The sequence below is a fragment of the Pseudopipra pipra genome, chromosome W (assembly GCF_036250125.1).
Source record: "Pseudopipra pipra isolate bDixPip1 chromosome W, bDixPip1.hap1, whole genome shotgun sequence".
NCBI lineage: Eukaryota > Metazoa > Chordata > Aves > Passeriformes > Pipridae > Pseudopipra > Pseudopipra pipra.
In genome coordinates, this window is record NC_087580.1 from 39,415,938 (window position 1) to 39,437,699 (window position 21,762).

Consider the following 21,762-nt stretch of genomic DNA (forward strand, 5'->3'; position numbering starts at 1 on the left):
ACCCCGTGCTCTGCAGAGCAGCCCTCCCAGCTCGGGGGCTGTGGGGAGCACAGGCAGGGGGTGCAGGAAGGGCTGCTCAGGCCAGCACAGACGTGTTCCCCTGGGGAAAGGCTCTGCGGGGAGATGGGATGTGCCAGGAGAAGAGCAGGACACCCTGTGTGAGCAGAGGGGCCATGGGAAGAGGCTGCCCTGTGCCTGGGGAAAAGAGGGGGCAAAGCAAAATCTGGAAAACTCTCTGGTCTAAGTTGTGCTGCCCAAGAACACGCTGACTCCAGAGGTGTCCAAGCGGGACAGAGCCGGCGACTCCGGTCCGTGCGGCGGCGGGGGGGAGGCAGCGGCTCTGCTTGATTCCATGGAGTTCTGGGGAGGCACAGTGGGCCCTTGGTTCCATGAGGCTCTGAAATGTCTCAAGGTTCCTTTGGTTCCATGAAGCCCTGGAGTGTCACAGTGGCCCTTGAGTCCATGAGGTTCCTCAGGGTCAGAATGGCCTCTTGATTCCATGAAATTCCACTGTGGCCCAGGGTTTCTATGTTTCCAAGAGGCCCCGCAGTGCCACAATGGCCTCCTGATTCCATGGGTTTCTGCAGTGTCACAATGGCCCCTTTATTTCAGGAGGTTGCCCACTGTCCCTGGGTTCCTTTGGCTTCATGGGGCCCTGGAGCATCCCAGTGGCCTCTTAATTCCAAGGGTTTTCCCAATGTCACAATGGCCCCATAATTCCATGAGGTTCTGCAGTTTCACAGTGGCTCTTTGATTCCATGAGGTTGCACAGTGTTATCATAACGCTGAGCCCATCCTGATGAAAGTTCTGAGGAGGTTAGGAGGAACTGGGACAAAAGGGAAGGAAAATTAGGGAAGGAAAGAGGGGCTTGACCAACAGAGAGGAAGGATTTTGATGAGGTAAAACCAGGTTCAGAGAATGCTGAGGGTGCTGAAACAATGACTGGGCAAACACCCTTGATAGGCCTTTACTCTCTTTGTAACCTGAAGCCCCAACACTACCTAAAAGTGCTGCCCCTCCCATTGAAAGGAATCCACTGCTCTAATTCCAAGCCAGAAAAAATCCAATCCCAGAACTCCAGACTCTTATTTGTACTCCAGTGCCCACCCCATTCCCAAACCTGTATTACCAGTATGAAAAGCAAAGCTTTAATCCTGACCCAGACCAAAAAGCTCTTCCCCTAATCATAAACTGCCAGCAGAACAACAAACCTCCCAAAGTTCTGCCTAATCCCCATCCTGAGCTCTGAACCCCAAACCCTGACCATTAAGCACCCCCACAGCCCTTGGGAGCAGGGCAAGGACCTGCAGGGCCCAGAGCAGGCCCAGGGGGTTGGCAGAGGAATGGGAGGTGACCTGGATCTGCTCAGCTCTGCAGTGACCCCCAGGAGAAGGGCCTGGGCTCTGGGAGGGATGTCCTGTGGCACAGGGGCTCAGGATCCAAGTTCAGAAGGCCAAGTGCACATGGCAACAACCAGAGCTGGTGCAGAGACATCAGGGAGGGTCTAGAAATGCTGCTGGGAGGGGGTGGGAAAGCAGGAGGGGTGTGTGCAGCCTGCAAGGCCAGAGCAGCAGCAGGGCCAGGGCAGGACAGCCTGCAGGAGAGATGGCCAAGGGCTCTGGCAGGGCTGCAAGGCCCAAAGGCACCCAGGCCTTTGTCCCCTTGCCTCTGCCAGCTGCCTCTGCCACTCAGGCCACCACAAGCAACTTGCCTGGCAGGTTCTGCCCTTGGTTTCTGCCTCACCCCTCCCTCAGGAGCCTGGCAGGGGTTGCCCAGTTTTGGGCCTTTGTTGTTCCTCCCCCTCCCATCCCAGTGCCCCCAAACAGCCCTGAGCCAGCCGGGAGGGACAGGATCTGCTGGGCCAGGGCCTGGGGCTCAGGCCTTGGCCTTTGTGCTCCAACAAAACCAAGGCAGGCTTTGCTCAGCATTGCAGGGGCCTGCCCAGAGCCTTTGTCTGCCTGCACTCCTGGCCTCCAAGGAGCTGCTCCAAGGAGTCCCTGGGGAGGCTTTGGCAGTGCCTGCCCTCAGTGGGGCCCAGCAATGCTTCAAGGCACTTGGAGTTTGGCTTCTGACTTCTTCAGCAGCTGCTTCAATCTTCTCTCAGTACCTCAGGATCATGAGCTGGGCTGCAAACACACCGTGGGGCTCATTAAAATGCAGAAATCCCTCAGGATCTCTTTGTCTTCCTTTAATTGTCTTCAAGGCAATTTCAAAACAAGTCTTCCAAGTTTGTACTTTTTTTGTTTTAATTCAATTATGGATATTTTTTAGTTCAGAGAACAGGTGATAGAGGTGTTCTCCAAGTGATCTTGATGCTGAGTGTCTCCTCAGGAGATCCAGACTGACCCTGGATGATCAACCTTGCTCCTCACTCCCCAACCTTACCAGTTCTGACATGGCCCATCTTGGACTGACAGCTGATGCAGCTCCAAACACACTGTGGGACTCAATAAAACACTGAAAAACAAATTATTTTCCTTTCTTTAATTGTCTTCAAGTCTTCAAGACATCAACAACTAATTGGAGTTGTTTTGTAGTTTAGCTAAGGAGGAGGATTTTAAAGTGGATGTCACGAAAAACATATATTTTTTGATGAAAGGGAGTGATTTACACAGAGCCTTGGGATGCAAGAGGGTCAGGGCGCGAAGGACTTTGATCCAAAAATTAGGGGGCAAAAGAGATTAGTAGCACTTAATCATTGACCAATTGAACAGTTATCAAGTGATTCAATAGCATTTGCTACAATTTTAACAGTGACTGAATTATAGATTCACAATAGCAACATTCCCACCACAGTCAATTCACTCCCACACCCAGGCAGAGATGTGTGGACACATCAATAGCTGGGTGGGTAAAGGTCCCTCTCCCAAATTCTCCTTGTTGTCAGGAAACACTCCCCCAAATCCCTTTGTGTTTCCCACCAAACAAGGGTCACAGCTGGAGGAGTGTTTGTGGAGGGGGATCAGAATTGTCCTGGGCATCAAGGACAATCTTTGGAGTGTTGCAAAGTGGAGGGTTCCCGAGCTGGGAGAGGCTGCCAGAGGTGTCCCACTGAGAGGGAGGTGCTGGGGAGCTGCCAGGGCCTCCCTCAGCCCCGCTGGTTGTGGGCTCACAAGAGAACTGGCTTTAGTTATCTGCTGAATTTCCATCCTGGTGTCAGGAATGACTGGAGTTTCCAAACTATTTGGGAATTGCATCCAAACTGTTCTATTTGTGTTACGGGTCAGGTAGGGAATTTTCCAAGGTGTTCAGGGGATGACTGATTATCCTGTGTTCCCTAGCTCTTACACTCATCCAAGTCAGCTGGATGGTTTATTGACAATGTGTTATGAGGGGCAGCACCTCCGATGCCACAGAAATTGAGCTAAACCAGAACAGGAGCTCATGGGACTGAGTGGCCACTGGGACACTGCAGGGCCTCCTGGAATCCAGGGGCCGGTGGGACACTGGGGAGCCTTTTGGAGCCAAGGGAACCCTGGGATATTTTGGAACATCATGGAATCAAAGGTCCATTGTGACACGGCGGGGCCTTGAGGAACCAAAGGAATCCTAGGGTATAGTGGAAACTCATGAAATCATCAGGGCCATTGTGACACTTAGAGGCCTCATGGAACCAAATGAACCCTGAGAGTTTTTGCAACCTCATGGAATCAAGGGGCCGTTTATGGCAGGATGCTCTGCTCTGATAATACCTAAAAACTGGTCAGAGAAAGCAAACAATGCAAACTCTCTGTAGTGAGTTACTGCTTTCGTCAAGGTGCTGTTTTTAATGTTGAATTAGGATAAACCCAAAATGCTTCTTGAAACTTCAAACACACATCCTGCTTTTTGAAGCAAGATTTGACAGATAAGCTGCTTCCTGGTCTGCAAATATGTCTGGCAGTCAAACCCTTGATTACTATAAAAGCCTCATCCAACTGTCATGGAGCAGATTCTTCCACAGACTTCCTTGACGTGTGTGGAGCTTCTGCCATGAAGCAGGGACAGCTCTTCATGGTCACTGCCCAGGGGTTAAGTGAAAGAGAGAGAACTACCCCCTGTCCTTGTGGGTTGAGTTACCTCAATCTCTGCTTCAGGATTGTTTCTTCTTGCTGGCTTTGATCCAATTGCTTTAATAGAGTTACTTTGATAGACTCCACTGTCCTATCTTACACTATACTACTAGAGGTTTTTGCCTTTTATAATTTGAAGTAAATAATTCTCTTTAAGGTCTTTCATCTGTTCACTTTTCTGATCAATTTTTTGTTCATTTGTCATAATAAATCATTGTTTTTATAGAAATATTTCTGATTTGCCATCATCAAAACCTGCAGGACAAAGTGATTGAATCACACCTCTATAATTCCTTCAATTGAAACCAAAATCTGAGCCTGAGATTGGATCCAGCCACAGGCAGGCTCCTCTCTGAGAAGGAATTTAGAAAGCAAGGGGGTCCTTTGTGCACCTCGTAGCTCAATGAGTTTAGCACAGAATCCCCCTGCACACACACAAACACACAGGCATGGGAATCTACACACACACTCCTGTTCATCCCTACACAGACATAACCCAGACAGACTCGCAGGGGAACTCCACACACCATTCCCATATCACAACATGAGAACGGTTAGAAAAACATAAAATATGTACACCAACCATCACTGCACTGCAGCATTCACAGGATGTGACACCTGTGTCCACTTTTGAAATGTTACAGCCATTCTACACAACCTTTATTTCCTGTCAGCTGAGTATTCTATCAGTTACATTCTGAGATGAAACTCCAGGCACATGAACAGCTGAATTTGTTCCACATTTAAATGCTGTTGCACATTTTTAAATGGAGAAAGTAGGGAAACTGCTCAGTGTTCAGATGAATGAAACACAGTGAGCCACAAAAGGCAAAAGTACATAGTGTACAGCAGCTTTCTGGAGTTACAGATCTGCTCAATGTTTTATGTTTGGCATTCAGAGACCATGTTTAAATTTATTAAACTACTCCTGTTCTGCTCCCCCACTCCTCTTTTGGAGTGTTTCAATTGCCTTTCCTTTTGCAACAGCTGTGACAACTGTTAAAACAATCAGTAAAATTAAGTCCCCTCTATAATACTTTAGTCAACGTTACATTTTAATCAGAGGTAGAGGGAGATTTCCTGTTACAAATGCACTGATTCATTTAAAATTATTAAACTGACACATATGTCGAAATGAGCAGATACATTTATTGCATGTTAGCTCATTAAATATTAGTAATTATTAGTGCTACTGTTATTGCTGAAAGAGCAAAAATTCAAGACTGCAGCTGGCTTTAATTTATTGCATTCTTTAACATGTTCTGCCTTAAAATCAAAGCATACCTAGTGATGGTCAGACATATGTCTCTGCACTCTCAAAATGTTCAGACAATTTTTATCTCGAATGCTCTCTACCCTCACCCATAACACAAGAACTGCAGAAACTACAATACCTATTTCCTATGTTCTTATGCTCACATGTGCATATGCATGTCACAATATACAGTCAAATCACAATTGCTATGGATATTAATTATGTGTCAAACTCTGGGGTTTATTAATTGAGACAGGGAAGCAGATATGTTTCTGAATGTTAGTTCTTTCTCTGTGTCCATTCAATCCCATACATTCAATCTCAAGCCCTGCACTCACACAATATACTGGGAGTGTTTTAAGATGGCTTTTAATTGAGCCAAAGAGGAAGAAAAAAATTAGTTCAAACCTTGCACCAGAGCCAAAAAGACATGTGCCCCAATTTCACTGAAATGCATCTACTCTAAGAGGCTTATCTAAACTAATCCTTCAAATTAGCTGTAAGAAGGTACATTCAAGAAAGCTCCTTTGAGGGGACTGGAGGGGACAAAGTATATCCCCTCCCCCCCCCCCAAAAAAAAACACCAAGAAAAGTCCAACTTAACACCCAATTTATAGTTTCTTTATATATTTTTAAAAAAGTGTCACTGTAGTAAATGCTTCAGAAACTGCATTCTTTCATTCTTCCCGTCTCATTTCAGCACCGTGGGATCGCCGCCATTTCCTTTTCCTGCCTGGCTCAATTCCCCCCAGCCCTGCGCTGTGCAGGCAGTAAGGACAGCGAGTGGGCAGCTCCCTCTAGCACACTGTCACCTCCCGAGCAGCCTCTGCGCCGCTGCGGCCGGGGCGATGCGGTCCCTGCTCTTCCTGGCGGTGCAGGGAGAGCGGCTCCGGCAGGCAAAGTTCTCCCCAGTCCATGTGTGCCCAGCCTTGGAACAAAGCCTTGGAAATCTTTGATCCATACACGGGATGACTGGAACCATCACTTACATCAGGGTTATCTCTATGTGCTGTCTTTATGTCGTCTGACATCTAATGCATGGTTTTTAAAACAACAGATTAAAGGGGTTGCACTTTTTAAAGGTGCAAGGAACACTCAATTCAACCCTCACAGTTGAATCAATAACACTCCAATTAATACCCAAATCAGAAAAGCATCTCTTTTAAGTCCTGAAAACCAGACAAGGGACTTTCCGCATGGGTGTCCTGTCATCCAGAACTAGAAGGGAAGAATTCAATAGAATAAAGAAGTCTATAAGTGTTCTGTCCAAGGTCAAGGTGAGATTCTCTATCCTCTAACATTTCATTGACCTGGGAAGCAAGAATTTGGCACAGAATTAATACCAGAGAAAAATGAGACCAGTGAAAGATCCTGAGCTCAGGAGAACCTGACTGTGCTGGGGAATCAGAGCTTTCCCCATGGGAAATGAACTGCTCTGAAAGAGTGGGAAGAAACCAGGAACAAAGGCTGAGTTCAAATGCTCCAGAGTCAACAACTCCTTCCTCACCAAAAGGTCTGAGCTCCCCTTAACTCATCTCTAGACATCCCTGGAAATAAAACAGCCTGACCTTGAACCCAAGGGAAACAAAGACAAATTCCACGGCTTTAGCTGGAGCAAGGCTGGGGGGGATGTGTCACATCTCTATGACATCACATGCTCCCAGTGACATCATATCCTTCCTGTGACATCATATCCTTCCCTATGACATCACATCTCTCCTGTGATACCATATCAATCCCTGTGATGTCAAGTCCTCCCCTGTGAAATTACAGCTCTCCTGTGACATCACAATTCCTCTATGACATCACATCTCTCCTATGATGTCACATCCATAATATGACATCACATCTCTCCTGTGATATAATATCATCCCTGTGACATCACATCCTCCCTGTGACATCACAGCTCCATTATGACATCACAGCTCGTCTGAGACATCACATCTCCCCTATGACATCACAGTCCCCCTATGACATAACATCCTCTCTGTGACATCACAGCCCCCCATGTGATATCACACCTGCCCGATGACATCACATCTCTTCTATGATGGCACATCCATTACATCATGTCACATCTCTCCTGTGATATCATATCATCCCTGTGACATCACATCCTTCCTGTGACATCACACCTCCTCTATGATGGCACATCCATCATATGACATCACATATCTCCTGTGAGCTCATATTATTCCCGTGACATCACAGCTCCTCTGTGACATCACATACTTCCTGTGACATAACACTTCCCTTATGATGTCACACCCATCATATGACATTGCAACTCTTCTGTAATATCATATCATCCCTGCGACATCACATCCTCCTCTATGACATCATGTCCTCCCCTATGACACCACATCCTCCCCTATGACAGCACATCCTCCCCTATGATGTCACATCTTCCCTGTGACATCACATCCTTTCTATGACATCACACCTCTCTAGTGATATCTATCATCTATGTGATGTTGTGTCCTCCCCTGTGACATCACATCTCCTGTATGACATCACACCTATCCATGACATCGCAGCTCCCCTGTGACATCACATCCTTCTTGTGACATCACATCTCCCGTATGACTTCACATCCATCATATGACAGCACATCTCTCCTGTGATATCATATTATCCCTGTGACATCACGTCCTGCCCTGTGACATCACATCATCCCTGTGTCATCACATCTCCTCTATGATGTCACTCCTTCCCAAGACATTACAGCTCCCATGTGACATCACATCCTTGTTGTGACATCACATCTCTCCTGTGATATCATATCATCCCTGTGAAATCCCGTGCTCACCTGTGACATCACACCTCCCTTGTGACATCACACCCTTGTGGTGACATCACACCCTTGTGGTGACATCACATCTCCCTTGTGATATCACATCCTTGTTGGGACATCAAGGCTCCTCTATGACGTCACATCCATCATATGACATCACATCTCCCCTGTGACATCACATCCAGTCATATCCAGATCCATCCCAAGGTTGGAGGGGTGTGTGAGACAGACAGAAGCACAAATGCCTGCACAGCCCAGAGCAGTCAGTGTGGGGCTGTGCTTGCTGCTGCAGAGACCCCCAGGGAACAAACCCAGGCAATAGTTTGGAGGCGGGGGGTGTGTCCCTGAGGACACTTGCCTTATTATTGCTTATTATTTGTAATATCTTACAGATCTATCATACAACACCTGAGGATGGATTCTATAGAATATGTGCCATAGATATTTGGGTTGGGTCTGGCTGAGCTTCAGTTCAGTTCCCCACAGCAGCCCTCCCAGGGCTGGGCTTGGCATTGGCAGCTGGAAGGGGGTTGAGAACACCCCAGTGTTTTGGCCACTGCTGAGCACAGCACCAACACTGGGACATTCCTTCCTTAGCTGAGGGCAAGAGCCTGGCAGGGGACCCGAGTAGGCCAGCTGAGCCCAACTGACCCAAGGGACATTGCAGACCATGGGAGGTCAGCTCAGCTCTAAAAGCTGAGGCAGGGAGCAGGAGGGGGGCATTCATTGTCTGATGGCTGCCTGCTGAGGAACCGTCCCGCGGACCCAAGCCCTGCTCCTCGGGAGTGGCCGACCATGGCTGCTCATGGGAAGCAGAGAACAAACCCTGCTGTCTTTTGCTTTAAATAAACTGCCTTATCTCAACCCACCAGTTGTTTTTTTTCCCCACCTTACTCTCTCCCCTGTCCTGCTGGGAAGGGGAGTGATAGAGCAGCTGGGAGGGCACCTGATGTCCAGCCAAAGTCAACCCACCACACACCTGAACACTTCCAGAGACTCCACCACCTCCCTGGGCTACTTGTTCCAATGCCTGAACACTCTCTCAGTGGAAAAAGGTTTCTTTAATACCTAATATGAACCTTGCCCAAAGAAGTTTAAGGCCATTCCCTCACAGCCTTTCACTATAGCCTTGGCAGAAGAGCTCAACCCCAACTCCACTAAAAACCTCCTTTCAGGTCATTGCAGAGAGCAATGAGGTCCCCCCTGAGCCTCCCCTTCTCCAGACTCAACAAGCCCAGTTCCCTCAGCCATCCCTCAGCAGACATGTTTTCCAGAGCCTTCCCCAGCTCCGTTCCCTTCTCTGGACACGCTCCAGCCCCTCAAGGGCCTTTTGGCACTGAGGGGCCACAACTGGACACAGCACTCCAGGTGGGGCCTCCCCAGTGCCCAGCACACAGGGGCAATCAGTTCTCTGCTCCTGCTGGCCACACTCTTCTCCACAAAGGCCACGATGCCCTTGGCCTTCTTGCCCCCCTGGGCACACTCTGCCTCATATCCAGCCGCTGTCAAGCAGCACCCCCAAGTCCCTTCCTGCTGAGCAGCTCTCCAGCCCCTCTGTCCCCAGCCTGGAGCGTTCCAGGGGGTTGTTGGGACCCAAGGGCAGGCCCTGACACTTGGCCTTCTTGATCCAGCCTGTCCAGATCCCTCTGCAGAGCCTTCCTGCTCTCTAGCACATCCACACTCACACCAAATGTGGGGCTGTCCACGACTTTCCTGAGGGGGCACTTGAACCCCTGGCCCAGATCATCAATAATCATGTTAAACAGGAGCAGCCCCAACCCTGAGCCCTTGGGAACCCCACGAGTGACCGGCCCCAACTGGATTTCCTTCCATTCCCCACCACTCCCTGGGCCATCAGCCACTTTGTCACCCAGCAAACAGTTCCCAGGCAAGCCATGAGCAGCCAGTTTGTGCAGGAGATGCTGGGGGAGATGGTGCCAAAGGCTTTCTGGAATTCCACAGAGACACATCCCCAGCCTTTCCCTCAGCTGCTGAGCGGGTCCTTTGTCAGAGAAGGAGATGAGGTTGGTCAGGCAGGACCTGCCTTTCCCAACCCCACGCTGGCTGGGCCTGATCCCCTGGTTGTCCTGCCCTGCCATGGGATGGCACTGAGGAGGATCTGCTGCATGGACTTCCCTGGTCCTGAGGTCAATGGGACAGGCCAGGAGTTGCCCAGATGCTCCTTTTGGCCCTTCCTGGGGATGGGCATCCCATGTGCTTGTTGCCAGTCAGCTGGGACTTGTGCAGTTGTGCAGCACTGCTGGGGAATGAGTGAGAGTGGCTTGGCCAGCTCTTTCTCCAGCTCCCTCAGGACTCTTGGCTGCATCCCATGTGGGCCCAGGGACTTGGGGGGGTCTCACTGGCAGAGCAGGTCACTGACCATTTCCTCCTGCATTGTGGGGGCTTCACTCAGCTCCCCATCACCAGCTTCCAACCAAAGCCTGCCTGCCAGGTGTCCAAGGGGTCAGTTCTGCTGCCCCCTCCTTCCTTCCCCCACAATGGAAAACTCCCTCATTTTGAGTCCCTGTGCCCCAAACGGTTCCGACCACCACCTCACCCACCAGTCCCACAATCACGGAATGCTTTGGCTTGGGAGGGGCCTTCAAGAGCATCTCAGCACCCTCAGAGTCAAGAATTCCTTCCTACTATCTCCTCCAACCCTTCCCTCGATCCATGTGAAGCCACTGCCCCTTGTCCTGTCACTCCAGGCCCTTGTCCAAAGTCTCTCTCCATCTTTCTGGTTGGCTCCCTTCAGGCACTGCAAGGCCACAATTAGGTCACCCCAAAGCCTTCTCTTCTCCTGCCTGAACAATCCCATTTATCTCAGCCCTGAGATATTTCTGAACCTCCCAGAATCCAGGGGCCATTGGGACCCTGCAGAACCTCCTGCATTCAAGTGCTCCTTGTGAAACTGCAGGCTCTCCTGGAACCCAAGGATTCCTGGAACACTGCAGAGCTCACGGAACCAAGGGGCCACTGTCCCACTGCAGCTCCTTCTGAAGCACAAGGGACCCTGGGACAATGGGAAATCTCTGAGAATCCAAAGGGCATTTTGGGACTGCAGGGTCTCGTGGAACTAAAGGAACCTTTGGAGACTGGGGAAGCTCATGGAATCAAGGGGCCATTGTGACATGTGGGGCCTCCTGGAAGCAAAGGAACCCTGAGATTTTTTGTGGGAAAAAGTTAAGGCAGCAGCAGCTGCATTCAGTTAATCAGGATCCAAAAGGAGTGTTTTGGCCTTGACTGGTGTTTTCCATCCAGAGAGTGCTGTTTGCCAAAGTGGAAACTACTTGGAACACTCTGCATGGTAGCCTGTGTTTTTGTCTGGTGGCTGAACACAGCCAGCACATGAGGGGAGGGGAATGTGTGGGATCAGGGCACTGCTTTGGGGCCATGCTGGGAATTTCAGTGGACTAAAAGACAAAGCCCAGGTGCTGTTTCCAAAGGAAACCCAATGAAAGGGGGACGCCGGAAAGATGGGAGGACAAGTCCCAAAATGGAACTCTGTGTGTGCAGCCTCATTTTCTCCTTCAGTGCCCACAGGAGAGGGGGCAAAAAGTATTGGTTGGGACCCCAAAACTGTTTTGGGGGAAAATTGGAGATTGAGGGGACAATGGGAAAGTGGGAGGAACAGGGAAAAGGGTGGAAAAGGAGGGATAGTCTGGCAGGTCCCACAGTCCCATGGGGGTCTTTGGGCACAAGGGGGTTAGGAAATGGGGGGGCAGGCCTTGAGCTTCCAACTTCCTGTGGTGTGCTGGGGGCTGCTGGATCCTATCTCAGCCTTGGATCATGCCAACAGTTTCAGTTTAGAGTAATTACAGAGGTGTGACAGAATCACTTTTGTCCTCCAGGTTTTACTGATGGCAAATCAGATCTATTGATACAAATGAATTACTTAGGGTTACAAATGATCAGACAAAAGATTTTCATCATAATTATTTACTGCACAAAATACACACTAAAACTACCAGGAGTACAGGATAAGATAGGACAGGGCTCTACACTAAAGCAATTGTTGAAGCAATTCTACTCAAGCTGCCACAAAAGCAATAATTCTTAGAGATGGATAAAACTTCCCCAGACCAACGCTTGTGGGGAGATCTCTGCTCTCAACCTCCAGCACTGACCATGGGGGGTCCCCAGCCAAGGCAGGAATCTCCAAACATCCTCCAGGAAGGATTCTGTTGAAAGAACCTGCCCCTGGGAAAGGGGACTGGCCCTTTCTGGTCAAAAGTGATGGAGTGACAGTCACTGGACTCCAGGGGTTGCCTCACAATCAGGGGCTTCATTCAGGGTGGAAGCAGCGGCCGAAGCTCTTCCCACGGTTGGGAAACTGGTAGAGTTTCTCTTTCTCTTACCGGTGGGTCCGTTGGTGTTTGGTCAAATTAGAGCTGTCGGTGAAGCTCTTCCCACACTCCCCACACTTGTAGGGCCGTTCCCCGGTGTGGATGCGCCGGTGGGTGACGAGGTCGGAGTTCCGCTTGAATCCCTTCCCGCAGTCGGTGCAGCGGAAGGGCCTCTCATCCGTGTGCGTCCGCTGGTGCAGGAGGAGACTGGAGCTGGTCTGAAACCTCTTTCCACATTCCAAGCACTTGTAGGGCCGTTCCCCAGTGTGGATGAGCTGGTGCCTGATGAGGTGGGAGTTGTGCTTGAATCCCTTCCCACAGTCAGTGCAGCAGAAGGGCCTCTCATCTGTGTGCGTCCGCTCATGCGTGATGAGAGTTGAGCTGCGCTGAAACCTCTTCCCACATTGCAAGCACTTGTAGGGGTGTTCCTCGGTGTGGATGAGCTGGTGTTTGCAGAGGCTGTCCCTGTAACTGAAGCTCTTCCCACATTCCCCACATGTGTAGGGCCGTTCCCCAGTGTGGATGTGCTGGTGTTGGATCAGGTTGGAGCTGTGCCTGAAGCTCTTCCCACATTCCCTACACGTGTAGGGTCGTTCCCCAGTGTGGATGTGCTGGTGGCTGAGGAGGTTGAAGCTCTTCCTGAAGCTCTTCCCACATTCCAAGCACCTGAAGGGCTTCTCCCTGCTGGGAGGCTGATCAGGGACCACCAGCTCAGAGCTCCCCCTCAAGCTCCGGCCGCCTTCCTGGCACAGGCTGGGTCTTTCCTCCTCAGAGCACCCTGGGATGGCTTTGGAGCCCCTCCTGCGGGGGGATCTCCGGCCCTTTTCCTCCCCGCTGCCTTCCTGCGCCGGGGAGCCCTTCAAAACGGCCTCTCCCACCAGGGTCTCACGGGGGGATTTGTCCTCTGGGCTCTCCGTCCTCAGCTCGGGGCCTGGGGCAGGAAGCAAGAAGGACAGGGAGGGGATTTGCCTCCGGCCCACAGGGAAGGCCAAGGACATCCCCCCAACTCCGGCCCCGGCAGGACGGCGGCGCCAGCGGGGTTGTCCTGCAGCCGGGGCCATGCTCGGCTGACAGAGCCAGCACAACACCCACCCAAAGGGACACTGACTTCCTCCTCACCTGCCTGGGGGGCCCAAGGCATCTTCCTCTTCCTCGCAGCCTCCTCCTCCATCTGCCCAAGCTTTGGGAAGGACAAATCCTGATGGGGGGGAAAACAAGGGCTGAGCACGTTGGCTTGGGGGTTCCTCCTGCCCAAGTCCATCTCTAGAACTCACCGGGCATCCTGTGTCCATAAAAACCTCCAAAACACCAAGATTCAGACAATATTAAGAAGACCCTCGCCCCCCCAAACTGCAAAAAGTTACAGTTAAGCCAAAAAATACTCCAAACTATGAACATGCAGCGCAAAAAAATTCTCCCAGAAATTCCTCCTGTCTGGTCTCTTCCCTCTGGGGTTCAGAGGGTCTCCCCTAACTTACCCTCTGACTCCTCTTGGGTGTTGGGGGTCCCAAGAGTCCCTTCTCCTCTGACTCTCACCTTCGGGGTGCCATATTCCCAGACATTCTCCCTTTCCACCGTTTCCACTTCGTTGTCCCAGGGATCCCAGGGGTCCCCACTGTCCAAGTTTCCCCTTCTCCACGCCCCCCGTTTTCAGGCTCCCTCGGGTCCTGTGGCTCCTCCTTCTCCGTGCTCCCCCCTCCAGGCTGCCCGGGGTCCCTCAGCTCCGCCATCACCCCACTCCGCCCTCCACACTCAGCAGCTCCCGGGCTCCACACCCACCCCCGGCACTCCCGGGGGGCCCCAAACCCGCTGTGTCCCCCCCGCTGGCACCGGGCTGACAATGGAGCTGGCGGGGCCTGACCCAGCAACACCAACCCCCACCGCGGGGGGGACCCGCATCCCCCCACCCACCGCCGGGGCTCTGCTGCCAACCCAGCCCAGCACCCCCAAAAAACAACTCCTGCCCACCCCCAAGAGCCCCCAAAAGAGGAGAAGCAACAGCAGGAGAACAATCGACCCCCATCCCATGGGTGCCCAGGAAGTGGGAACTTGTCCCAAATATCCTGGGGGGAGCGCGGGCAGTCGTGACACACTAGGACTGCCAGCACAGATTTCCCTGCAAAGTCTGCAGTGGGTCAAGCTCTGCAGAGGAGATTGTGCCCAATGCATGGGATTGCAGAGGCTCCCTCAGGTCCCCAGTAGGAATCAGCAACCAGGAAGAGACACAAAAGGCATCCCGGAAAAGTTCTGGGGATGTGTCCTGTAGGGAGGGGACAGTGTCACCCCACCAGGGCAGGGCTGGCAAGTGGGAGGCTGCTCCAGGGCTCTGCAAGAGGCCTCATGATCTGCTCTGCTCCAGCAGTGCCTGGTACCAACCCCCCCGGCTGCCCCCGGCCCTGGGCAGCTCTGCTGCCACAGGCTGTGCCCTCACCATGGCCCTGCAATGGCCCTGCCTGTCCCTCACCCGTGGCCCTGCCCGTGGCCCTGTCCCTTGGCTCTCTCTCTGCCAGCACAGTGTGGGGCACACGGGCTGGGGGTCCCTCCCAAGCCCCCCGGGCAGCCGGCGTTGGCTGGGGGGATGTGAGGGCTGGGCCTGCTCAGCACAGCCCCGGCCTCGTGCCCAGCGCCTCTTTCCTGACCCACACAAGAGCTTCCCGGCCCCCCCAGGGCTCCCCTGCTGCTGCCTCTGCTCCTGGCCCTGCCTTTGCTGCTCCCTTGGCTGGGGCAGTGGCTGCAGGGGGGGGATGGCAGCAGCTTCAGCTCCACGGCACTTCCTGGGGGGAGCTCAGCCCGGGGGGACGGGCAGGGACCTGATGGGGATGGACAGGGGCCCAGCAGGGACAGACAGGGCCTGCAGGGGAAGGCACAGGGACAACCTGGCCCCCCACACTATCAGGGCTGTCTCTGCTCCTCCTTGCAGGCTCCGTGGCCAGGCACAGTTTGTGTTCCTGGGTGCCCACCATCTCAGCACTTGGAGACGCTCAAATCAGTGCCTGCAGCTCTGCAGCAAAGCCCCAGCTCACCTGGCACACAGGGGATGGAGACAGCACCTGCTCGGGGATGGACATTCACAGCTTCGACTCTTCCCCACCACGGGGCTCTCCTTCCTCAGCAGCACCTCTGCCTTGCACTTATTCTCAGCCTCACCTCAGGGACAGCTCTGGGCTCACCTCCGCGCCACTTCTCAGCCTCACCTCAGGGCCTGGGCTCAACGACAGGAACCTGCAGGGAGGGGACATCATCTGCAAGCTCAGGGCTGCCTGCTTGCACTGGCCTCTGGGCTTCTTTCTCCTTCTACAACCAGCCCACAACTTTGCCTGCTTTGCTAACACCACACATTTACAGACTAACCTTGGAGATAGATATGGACAGACATCTCTATCACCCTGGGGATAGAGCCTCAAGCAGGTGCTGCCATAGGAATGGCAATCACAGAATCACAGAATCAGCCGGGTTGGAAAAGACCTCCGAGATCATCAAGTCCAACCCTGGATCCAACCCTGCCGTGCTTCCCAGACCATGGCACTGATGTCACATCCACTCTCACCTTCAACACCTCCAGGGACACTGACTCCACCCCCTCCCTGCCCACCCCATTCCAAGGCCTGATCACTCTCTCAGCAAAAAAATTGCTTCCTAATATCCAACCTAAACCTCCCCTGGCACAGCTCAAGACCCAGCCCTCTTGTCCTACTGCTGCTTCCTGGCAGAACAGCCCCACCCCCACCTGGCTCCAACCTCCTGGCAGGGACTTGCAGACAGTCAGGAGGTCTCCCCTGAGCCTCCTCTTCTCCAGCCTCAACACCCCCAGCTCCCTCAGCCTTTCCTCACACCACTTGTGCTCCACTCCCTTCCCCAGCCTTGCTGCTCTTCTCTGCACCTGCTCCAGCCCCTCCAGGGCCTTCCTCAACTCAGGGGCCCAGAGCTGGACACAGCACTCCAGGGGTGGCCTCACCAGCGCTCACTCCAGCCCAACAATCACTTCCCTGCTCCTGCTGACACACTCTTCCTCAGCCAGGTCCCTCTGCAGAGCCCTCCTGCCTTCCAGCACATCAACACACCCCCAGCTTGGTGTCACCTGCACATTTGCTGATGAAATGCCTGGTTCTGCAGCAGCTGCAGATGCTCAAGGGGCAGCAGGACCAAGTCAGGGGCCTGGGAGGGGCTGGAGGAGCTGGGGAGGGGCTTTGGGGATTGGGGGTACAGACCAGTACTGACCAGTACAGACCAGGACAGACCAGTACCTCCTCACTGCTCCCCAGATCTCTCCTGGAGCTGGGCCACTCTGTCCTGGGACACCTGAGCCCCCCCAGTGCCCTCCCAGTACAGCCCAGTACCCCCAGTACAGCCCACTGTGTTCTTGTCCCAGGGTGCCGGGTGATCCCTCTTTGAGGGGGTTGGAAGGGATTTGAGGGGGGGCTGGGGGAGATTTGGGGGGATCTGGGGGTGTTTGATTGGAATTTGGGGGTTTTGGGGGCCTTTGGGTGCATTTGGGGGAATTAAAAGGTCTTGGGGGCACTGGGGGGTCAAAGGGATCTGTAGGAGGAGAGGATTAAATTTAGAGGGGTGTTGGGGGATATTTGAGGGGGCTAATGGGGCCCTGGGGGGAGAGGAGGGTCAGCACCACCAGCTTGCGATGCTGCAGTTCGGTGTTAAACCCAACCCTGAGACCCCCCTGGTGTCCCCAAGACCCTCTTGGTGTCCCCAGTTCCCTCCTTAACACCTCAAGACCCCCCTGGTGTCTCCATTTCTCGCAGGGCCTCCCCACGGCCCCAATTCCCCCTTGACACCCCCAATTCCCTTGTCCACAAATCCCTCCCAACTGTCTCCAAACCCCATCCCTGATGTCCCAAATTCTGCATCTCACCCCAGGACCACCCTGGACACTGACCCCAAAAACACCCACCCCCCCCCACACACACTCACAGAAAGGCCAAAGGCATCTGGGAATATGTTGGGGACAGCTGAGGGGCTCTGAGGGGCACTGGGTGATTACTGGGGATACTGGGACACACTGGGGGAAACCAGGGAGCACTGGGAGGGACTGGGGGGAACTGAAGAATGCTGGGAGGGCACTGAGAAGGACTGGGGAGTTACTGGGGGATTACCAGGACACACGGGGGGACACTGGCAGGTTACTCGGCCATACTGGGGGTTACTGGGTGCTCACTGCAGGATCACTGGGCCATACTGGGGGGCAGTGGGAGTCACTGGGACACACTGGGTAGTCACTGAGGGGGTTACTGGGCTGTACTGAGGGTCACTGGGAGGTCACTGGGATATACCGGGGGCACTGGGATCCCCTTACCCAGATGTGGTACATCTCCTCCCCCGGATTTGGGGAGCATCCCTAGGACCCCTCCCTTGGGGCCTGGAAGATCCCCTGAACCCCACTGCTGGGCTTTAGGGGACCCCCGGGCCCCCCTCCCTGTGGGGTCTCTGTGTGCTGAGTGTTGGGGGTCTCTGGGGTTCGGGGGGGTCACTGGGATCCCAGTTCCCTGGGGTCGGTCCACCAGGCCGGCAAGGGCGCTGTGGTGGGAAAAGTAATGGCGGATCGCGCACAGCCTCATGGGAGTTGCAGTTTCCTCATGAGTACTCCGCCGGCGCGCCTGCGCAGTGCAGCCAGGGCGCTCGATCAGCCCCCCCACCCCCTCCGCGGCTTCCAGGCCTCGCGCTCTGCCCTTCGGGAACCCCCGAACCCCTCGGCTAAATCCTCCCGAGCCCTCCAGCCTTTCCACCCACACCCGCGCTCCCCGCAGCCCCCGGGGGGATCCCCAGAGCCCCGATCTCCCGCAGGCCCCGCCAGCTCACAGTGCAGCGCGGAGCCAGCGCCATCTTTGCTTCCCGGAAGCAACCACGGCGCTCTGCGCGCGCACCGCCTTTAGAGAGCTCCCCCCCCCCGCCCTCCGCCCTCCGCCCGCCGCGCTCCCGTCGGGAATGTTCGCACGGGCGGTGCCGCAGCGCCCTCAGCCTGAACTGAACCTGGTTTTACCTCATGAAATCTTTGATCTCTGGTAGCCAAGACCCTCTTTCCTTCCCCAATTGTCTTGTCCTTTGGGGGGGGTCATAGCGGCCCTTTGCACTTGAGCGGACTGAGGTTTCTACCACAAAGGGCCAGTCCCCTTTCCCAGGGGCAGCTTCTTCCAACAGAACCCTTCATGGGGGTGTGTGCAGATTCCTGCCTTAGCTGGGGACCCCCCAAGGTCACTGCTGGAGGTTGAGAGCAGAGATCTCCCCATGAACGTTGGTCTGAGGGAGTTCCATCCATCTCTAATTAAGAATTATTGCTTTTGTGCCAGCTTGAGTAGAATTGCTTCAACAATTGCTTTAGTGTAGAGCACTGTCCTGTCTTATCCTGTACTCCTGGTAGTTTCAGTGCTTCTATTGTACAGTAAATAACTGTAATGAAGATCTTTTGTCTGATCATTTGTAACCCTAAATAAATTGATTTCTATCAATAGATCTGATTTGCCATCATTAAAACCTGGGGGACCTAAATGGTTCAGTCACACTTCTGTAATTCCTCTAAACTGAAACTGTTGGCATAATCCAAGGCTGAGATTGGATCCAGCAGCCCCCAGCACCCCACAGGAAGTTGGGAGCTCAGGGGGCCATCCCCCTTTGCCAACACCCGTGCCCAAAGACCCTCATAGGACCATCCGACCCACCAGACCACCCTCCCTTTTCCACCCTTCTCCCTGTTCCTCCCACTTTTCCAAAGTCCCCTCAATCCACAGGCCCCACCCCCGGATTACTCTGGGGGTCCCAACCCCCATTTTTCCCTCCTCTCACATCTTCCACATCATCCCCCAATCCCCAGCTTCCTCCAACTCAGTTTGGGGTCCCAGCACCCCAAAAAAGGGGTTAGGTGGGATCCTGGGTGGGCTCTGAATATGTTTGGGGGGTTCTCCGGGGCCCATGGGGAGATTAAGGGGGGTCCCAGCACCTTTGGGGGTGAGCTGGGTGCCTTTTAAGGGGCAGGTGCCCCACCAAGACCCTCCCAGAGTGCCTTGACACAGGGGGAACACAGGGGGGTCCCCATTCCCAATCCATCCTGGGGCTGGTTCTGCCCCCCCAAACTCGGCTCCACCCCTTGGGATTCCCCCAAGCCCCTCCCCCACTGCCCCCCAATAACCAGGACTGGGGAGAACTGGGAAGCTTTACTGGGATCACTGGGAGCAGCCGGGCAGAGGCAGAGTGACAGCAGGGGAGGGGGGACACACGACCCCCCCAAAATACTCACGGGGATGGGGAGGGGGGTCCAGGCTGGGCCCGAGGCCCTGGGGAGGGGCTGCGGCCGCCGCCGGCTCAGGAGCTCTGTGGGGAGAGAAAAGGGGGTGACAGGGGCCACAGGAATCATACTGGGAGCACCTGACAGCATGGTGGAGGCATCTGGGATATACTGGGAGTGGCTGGGAGTGACTGGAACCATAGTAGGGATGACTGGGAGCAACTGGAACCACGCTGGGGGCAACTGGGATCATACTGGGAGCAGCTGGGCTCCTATTGGAGTCATACTGGGATCATACTGGGAGTGACTGCAATAATACTGGGAGTGTGTGAGAGGGACTGCAGCCATACTGGAGATGAGTGGGATCAAACTGGCTTCATACTGGAAGTGTCTGGAAGTCACTGGTATCATACTGGTGGCAATTATGATTGTACTGAGATCATACTGGGATCAGACTAGGATCATACTGGGAGCAACTGGTTCTATGCTAGGGGCAACTGGGAGCTACTAGGATCCCACTGGGAGGAAGGGGGAGCAACTGGGACCATGCTGGGCACAACTGGGATCATACTGGGAGCAACTGTGCCCACATTGAAGGTGGCTGGGGTCATACTGGGAGTGACTGGGAGCATTCTGAGGGCAGTTGGGACCATGTTGGCACAACTGGGATATACTGGGAGCAAGTGGGATCACACTGGAATTGACTGGGATCATACTGGGAGGCACTAGGACCCCACTGGGGGTGACTGGGAGTGGCTGCGAGCAACTGGGATCATGCTGGAAGCTACTGGGAGCATTCAGGAGTGAATGGGACCACACTGGAGGCAACTGGGATATACTGGGAGAGACCAGGAGTGACTGGGATCATACTGGGACTGCCTGGGAGTGTACTGGGAGTGACTGGGAGCATGCTGAGGTCAGCTGGGATATACTGGGAGAGACTGGGAGTGACAGGGATCCTACTGGGAAGGACTGGAACTCTAGTGGGGTGACTGGGAGCAAGTGGGACCCTGCTGGGGGCAAATGGCTTTATCCTGGGAGTGCCAGGGAATGTCTGGGTTCATCCTGGGTGTGAGTGCCACCATACAGGGTGCCGCTGGGATCATACTGGAGTCATACTGGGAGGGACTGGGAGAGACTGGAACTACAGTGGGGTGACTGGGAGCAACTGGGCCCATGAAGGGGTAACTTGGGGGGTAACTTGGATCCTACTAGGAGAGACTGGGATCATTCTGGGAGTGACTGGAACCATAGTAGGGGTGAATGGGAGCAACTGAAACCACGCTGGGGGCAACTGGGATCATACTGGGAGCAGCTGGGCCCCTACTGAGGTTGTACTGGGGTCATACTGAGAGCAGCTGGGCCCCTAATGGGGTCTTACTGGGAGTGACTGCAATAATCCTGGGAGTGTGTGAGAGGGACTGCAGCCATGCTGGGGATGAGTGGGATCAAACTGGCTTCATACTGGAAGTGTCTGGAAGTTACTGGGATCATACTGGGGGTGACTGGACTCATACTGGGATCATACTGGGAGCAACTGGGACCATGCAAAAGGCAAATGGCATCCTCCAGGGAGTGACTGGAAGTGACTGGGGCCACACTGGACTCAGACTGGGAGTCCCTGAGAGTGAAAGGAACCATCCTGGGGGTGGCTGGGAGCAACTGGGACCACCTTGGGGGCAACTGGGATCCTATTGGGAGTGACTGGCAGTGACTGGGATCATAGTGGGAGTGACCAGCACCATACTGGAATCATAGTGGGAGTGACTGTAAGGGACCAGGATCAAACTGGGAGTGACTGGAACTACACAGGGGGGATTTGGGAGCCAGTGGGACCATGCTGGAAGCCAACTGGGAACATCCTTGGAGCAACTGGGATCCTGCTGGAAGCAACTGGAAGTAACTGGGAGTGACAGGGTGCATGCTGGAGACAACTGGCATAAACTGGGAGTGAGTGGGAGTGACCAGGATCATCCTGATGGAAACTGGAACCATCCTGGGGCAAGTGGAAGTAACTGGGTGCAGTGGGTTTCTGTGGTTGGGTTTTGGTAGCGGGGGGGCTACAGGGCTGGCTTCTGTTAGA

The 21,762-nt window shown here is 53.8% G+C and overlaps 1 long non-coding RNA gene and 1 pseudogene across 1 annotated transcript in view; one reads left to right on the forward strand and one right to left on the reverse strand.

Annotated features, from left to right (window-relative positions):
* LOC135405243 (zinc finger protein 850-like) overlaps positions 1-13,873 on the reverse strand; it is a 419,536-nt pseudogene extending 405,663 nt beyond the window's left edge.
* LOC135405704 (uncharacterized) overlaps positions 1-21,762 on the forward strand; it is a 614,579-nt gene that overhangs the window by 37,362 nt on the left and 555,455 nt on the right. The gene's annotated exons all lie outside the window — the stretch shown is intronic.